The 6019-nt window shown below is 46.1% G+C and overlaps 1 long non-coding RNA gene across 1 annotated transcript in view; it reads left to right on the forward strand.

Annotated features, from left to right (window-relative positions):
* Positions 1-5447, forward strand: part of LOC311515576 — a 48771-nt gene extending 43324 nt beyond the window's left edge. Inside the window, exon 3 of the long non-coding RNA XR_014710182.1 lies at positions 2149-5447. This is a non-coding gene — a long non-coding RNA (uncharacterized lncRNA). The remainder of the gene's footprint in view (positions 1-2148) is intronic.
* The last annotated feature ends 572 nt before the right edge of the window (positions 5448-6019 follow it).

The following is a 6019-nucleotide window of genomic DNA, read 5'->3' on the forward strand; positions in this document are numbered from 1 at the left end:
TCTAAATCATTGATGAAGATACTGAACAGAACTGGACCCAGAACTGATCCCTGTGGAACCCAACTCATTATGTCCTTCCAGCATGACTGTGAACCACTGATAACTACTCTCTAGGAACTGTTTTCCAACCAGTTTTGCACCCATCTATCTAGGTTGCATTTCCCTAGTTTGTTTATGAGAAGGTCATGTGAGACAGTATCAAAAGCTTTACTGAAGTCAAGATATAGCACTTCTACCACTTCCCCCCATCCACAAGGCTTGTTACCCTGTCAAAGAAAGCTATCAGGTTGGTTTGACACAATTTGTTCTTGACAAATCCATGCTGTTACTTATCACCTTATTATTTTCTAGATGTTTGCAAACTGATTGCTTAATTATTTGCTCCATTATCTTTCCGGGTACAGAAGTTAAGCTGACTGGTCTGTAATTCCCCAGGTTGTCCCTATTTCCCTTTTTATAGATGGGCACTATCTTTGCCCTTTTTCAGTCTTCTGGAATCTCTCCTATCTTCCATGACTTTTCAAAGATAATCGCTAATGGCTCTGATATCTCCTCAGTCAGGTCCTTGAGTATTCTAGGATGCATTTCATCAGGCCCTGGTGTCTTGAAGACATCTCATTTTTTAAGTAATTTTTAACTTGTTCTTTTCCTATTTTAGCCTCTTCTGATCCTACCTCATTTTCACTGGCATTCACAATGTTAGACATCCAATCACCACCAACCTTCTTGATGAAAACTGAGACAAAGAAGTCATTAAGCACCTCTGCCATTTCCACATTTTCTATTATTGTTTCCACCCTCATTGAGTAACGGGCCTACCCTGTCCTTGGTCTTCCTTTTGCTTTTAATGTATTCGTAGGATATTTTCTTGTTACCCTTTATGTCTCTAGCTAGTTTGATCTCGTTTTGTGCCTTGGCCTTTCTAATTTTGTCCCTACATATTTGTGTTATATGTTTATATTCATCCTTTGTAATTTGACCTAGTTTCCATTTTTGGTAGGGCTCCTTTTTGAGTTTTAGATCATTGAAAGATCTCCTGGTTAAGCCAGGGTGGTCTCTGGCCAGACTTCCTGTCTTTCCTACGCAGTGGGATAGTTTGCTCTTGTGCCCTTAATAATGTCTGTTTGAAAAACTGCCAGCTGTCTTCAATTGTTTTTCCCCTTAGATTTGCTTCCCATGGGACCTTATCTACCAACTCCCTGAGTTTGCTAAAGTCTGCCTTCTTGAAATCCGTTATCTTTATTTTGCTGTTCTCCCTTCTACCATTCCTTCCAATCAGGAACTCTGTCATTTCATGATCACTTTCAAAGAAGCTGCCTTCCACTTTCAAATTCTCAGCCAGTTCCTCCCTACTTGTCAAAATCAAATCTAGAACAGCCTCTCCTCTTGTAGCTTTCTCCATGTTCTGAAATAAAAAAAATTGTCTCCACTACATTCCAAGAACTTGTTGGATAATCTGTGCCCTGCTGTGTTATTTTCTGAACAGATGTCTGAGAAGTTGAAGTCCCCCATCACCACCAAGTCCTGAGCTTTGGATGATTTTGTTAGTTGTTTAAAAAAAGCCTCACCCACCTCTTCTTCCCGTTTAGGTGGTCTGTAGTAGACCCCTATCATGACATCACCCTTGTTTTTTACCCCTTTTATCCTTACTCAGAGACTTTCAACAAGTCTGTCTCCTATTTCTATCTCAGCCTCAGTCCAAGTATGTACATTTAAAATATGTAAGACAACACCTCCTCCCTTTCCCCTCTGCGTGTCCTTCCTGAGCAAGCTGTACCCTTCTATACCAATATTCCAGTCATGTGTATTATCCCACCAGGGCTCTGTGATGCCAACTATGTCATAGTTGTGTTATTTACTAACATTTCAAGTTCTTCCTGCTTATTCCCCATATTTCTCGAATTAGTATACAGACATCGAAGATACTGATTTGATTTCCTGTCCCCACCCCCCAGCTCCGTCTTATCTCTCCTTTATCCCTGCTATAACAGCCTATGCTCCCCCCAGATTCCGAACCTTCTTCCAGGTCTCCATGTTGTTGACATACCTGTGGGCTTTGATCACCTGCCCCCTTCAAACCTAGATTAAAGTCCTCCTCACTAGGTTAGCCAGTCTGTATCTAAATATGCTCTTCTCTTTCCTCAATAGATGGACCCCATCTCTGCTTAGCAGTCCTTCTTCCTGGAACAGCATCCCATGGTGAAGGAAGCCGAAGCCCTCCTGGTGACACCATCTTCGCAGCCAGGCATTCATCTCCACGATGCATCTGTCTCTGCCTGGGCCCCTATCCTTGACCAGAAGGATCAAAGAGAACACCACCTGTGCTCCCAACTCCTTCACCCTTACTCCCAGAGCCCTGTAGTCACTTCTGATCTGCTGAAGGTCATACCTCACAGTATCATTAGTGCCCACATGGATGAGTAGCATGGGGTAGTAGTCAGAGGGCCAGATGATCCTTGAATATCGCTCCGTAATGTCTCAGATACGGGCCTCTGGCAGGCAGCATATCTCCTGGGATGCCATGTCAGGGTGACAGATGGGTGCCTCCGTTCCCCTCATAAGAGAGTCACGAACCACCACTACCCTATGTTTCCCCCTGGGAGTGGTGGCTGTGATCCTCCCAGATTTGGGGGTACATGGCTTCTCCTCCTCCACCTTTGTGGGTGATTCCTCATCGCTCGTTGCCAGGGCAGCATATCGGTTTTCCATGATCACGGTGGGTGGATTGGGAGTAGGGTTGGAGCACTGCCTGTTGCCAGAAGTAACCAGAGGCCAGTGTCCTTCCTGTGACAGAGCCATATCCTCCTTCCTGGGTAGTGTGACAGCAATCCTCTGAGGCTGGATAACGTCCTCAGCCTTGGAAGTCTCCATATGAATACTGTCAATGAATTCCTCATGGGCACGGATGCTCCTCAGCCTAGCCACCTGCACCTGTAGCTCTCCCACCTGCTTCCTGAGAGATTCCACCAGCAGGCGCCTTTCACACTGGATGGTCTCCCAAGCCTGGCTTTCTGTGAGTGGGTCTAGGGCCCTGTGATTGTGATGTGGTTCTTGTGATGCTGTTTGCAGTCAGGAAGTTTTCCACCAGCCTAATTGTGTCGGCCAAGGTCCCTGGTCAGTGTTATTCCCAGCTGCCGGTGGGGAGAATTTGTGTAAATTGCTCCAGCGCTATCTGTTTGGCGACCGGTTCCCCTGTCTGCTTTTAGGGTTGAAGCCACCTCCAGCAGTGTTCCTTAAGATATTGGGCCACCACTCACGGCCGGGCATCCTGAGGAAATCTTTCCTGGCAGAAGTGTTGCTGGTGGGTCTCAGTGGTGATATCAAAAACATCTAGCCTTGACCCTATGTAGTTTTGGGCCTCTGCCACATCAAGGCTGTGGTAGGTGACTTGGACTGACTCTGTAAGATATGGAGCTAGCAGGATAGCCCAGTGTTCTGGAGGCTATTGAAAATGACCAGGAATGCTTCCAGGTCATCCTCAGGGCCCATCTTCATGAGCTTCACCAGGGGGCTGGCGGTTGCCATGGGATTCAGGGTCCCTGCCCCTTGGTTCATGGTGGTTCCTTGGGGTGGCACCCTGCTGGACCAGGCACTGTTGCTGCTCTTGGTGTTGGGCTGCCACTTCCTGCATGAGCTATTGTTGCTGCTGTTTTTCTTGCGTCATTTGTTGTTGGTGGTGGGTAGTCATCTGCTGGAACAGCTGGGTCTGCTGCAGCTGCCGCTGGTTGTCTGCCAGCCATTTCAACAGTTTGAGCTCCATTTTTCTTTTTCCTCTCTCTCTTTCGCTCTCTCCTTTGGCCACACCCAGACCTTGGTCATGATGCCCACGTTCTCCACCAGCTGGGAATGGGTCCCAGGTCTGCTGCCTAGTGGTTGCAGCATCTGGGGGTAGCTCTGCCTGGCAGTCACAGTCTCTGGAGTCTGGGATCACTTCCTATCTCCCCATTTCCTGCAGCCTGCTGCCATTTGTCCCAGAAAGCACTACCTTGTGGATTGCATACCCATCTCTGCCCCATAAGAGCTGCTGCCTGCTGATGCTCCTCCTTCCAGTATGGGTCTGGCTGTGTCCCCCTGCTGAGCTCCCAGAACCAGTCCTTTTCCCTGCCCTGTCCTCACCCAACTGAGCTGACCTGCTCCCTTTTAAGCCCCACCTCTAAGTGGAGCACGCCCATTGGGATGGAGGGGCAGGGTCTCCTGAGCCCAGAGCTGCTCTTCAACCCTTTGCTGTCCAGTGATGGGTTTATACACCCTGTCACACTGCATAAGAGGGTTCTGTCCAGCCATATGTACAAGGCTGTATTTCTTCTAGGACTGATTGTTCAGTGCTGGATGGAACACCCACAATGCTGATGAATTCAACTGACTGAAAATCAGACTGTACAGGTGTAACCAAACTCATGGCCCAGCCCTGCTCCCATTGAAATCAGTAGGACTTTTGCTGTTGACTTCAAGTGGGCCATGATCTGCCCCTCCATGGGCACATGTTAAAGCAATTTGTTTTCTTTGCTTTGCAGTGAAGTACAGTAACTATCTTTTAAGTATTACAGCCAGGGCCTCCCAAGCAAATACCTTTGAATTAACCTGGTAGAAAAAAAACAGTGTTCTGTCCATTACAGGTATAAAACAGACACTTAACGGGAAACTACCAAGTAACAGGAAATACACTCGAATCACTGGGCCTAGTTCTCTTCAAGAGCAACTCGGCAGACATGTCAGAGTTGAGCTGGTGGAAGTGAAAGGAAAATCAGGCCAATTTTCCCTAATTACAAAGAAAGGTAAGACCAAGATTTTATAAGGTGACGAGTGATTTTTGGGTGCCTTCATTTTTGGGTGTCCAGTTTGAGTTGCCTTAATGGAGCCTGATTTTTAGAAAATGCTGAGCACCTATCCCTTCAAGTGTCCCAGAAATGAAGACCCCTGAAATGCACACAGGAATGGCATCTACCACTTCCAATCAGAGGATGTGGCATGCACTCCCTTCACTGTTCAGCTCTTAATGGTTAGTAGAGAGCGGAAGTTGGGGTCATAGTCCTGTCCTTGCCCCATCAGTCTTGGGATTTTTAGCACTACTGTCCTCCCAGTCCTTTGCAGATGGCCCGCCAAGGCCAATGCACCATGAAAGTGCCACTTACACACTGGCCCTCTGCACGGAAGTAAATTTCAGCCTGTGAGCATAAGCCCCAAATTGTGTCTGGCTTCAGTCCTTGGTGAAAGGAAAGGACACTATCCCCAAATCCTATGCAGAGCTAAGCACAGTCAAGCCTACCATTTTCTCCTTTACTGTCATGTCAAATCTGTTGTGTTCTGGCCAGAACATAAAGCATTTATACATAACATAAAGCATAAATGATGACACTTGAGATGAAATAATTGCATGGTTAAATGCTGTAATATTTAGGTTAAAATCTATGTATCCAAAACTTCAAACTTCATGAAAAGCACCTAAAATAAACATCATATAGTATTTGCACATCAGTTTATATGCTCATAGCGATCACTCATCTTTATTTGCAGAATTACACAAGTTTTTATTGGTAATGATTCTCATTAATAGCTTACTTCAGTTTTATTGTATATCTTATTTGTCATAAAATCGATTGAGAGGTTGCAATTATGTTTTTGGGTAAATGATGCTGTTTATATTGCGGTGATCTTTATATCTGGGACCTGGAAATCTAAGTGGGATCTCAGTGCACAGCACAGACCAGATGATATCAAAGGACAACTGTAAGTAGTTTACAGCCATCAGCAGAATAAGTGGTGCTGGCTCAGAATGTTAAAGAAGATCTGGAGGGCAAGCCCTCCCCATCCCCAGGTATACTGTGGAACTCCAGAGATGGGATCTTCCATCCTATTGCAGTCTATGACCTGTGACCCCATGTGGAAGGGAGTTTGACTGGACTATATAGTTGGGAATCCAACTGCCCTTTTCCTTCCCCGAGGACACTTGAACCCTCCTACACAGTACTATGGTTAGAACCCATGTAGATCACAGTTCCATGGGAAGCAGAAGATATGG

This window comes from Lepidochelys olivacea (assembly GCF_965140295.1).
Source record: "Lepidochelys olivacea isolate rLepOli2 genome assembly, chromosome: 2".
NCBI lineage: Eukaryota > Metazoa > Chordata > Testudines > Cheloniidae > Lepidochelys > Lepidochelys olivacea.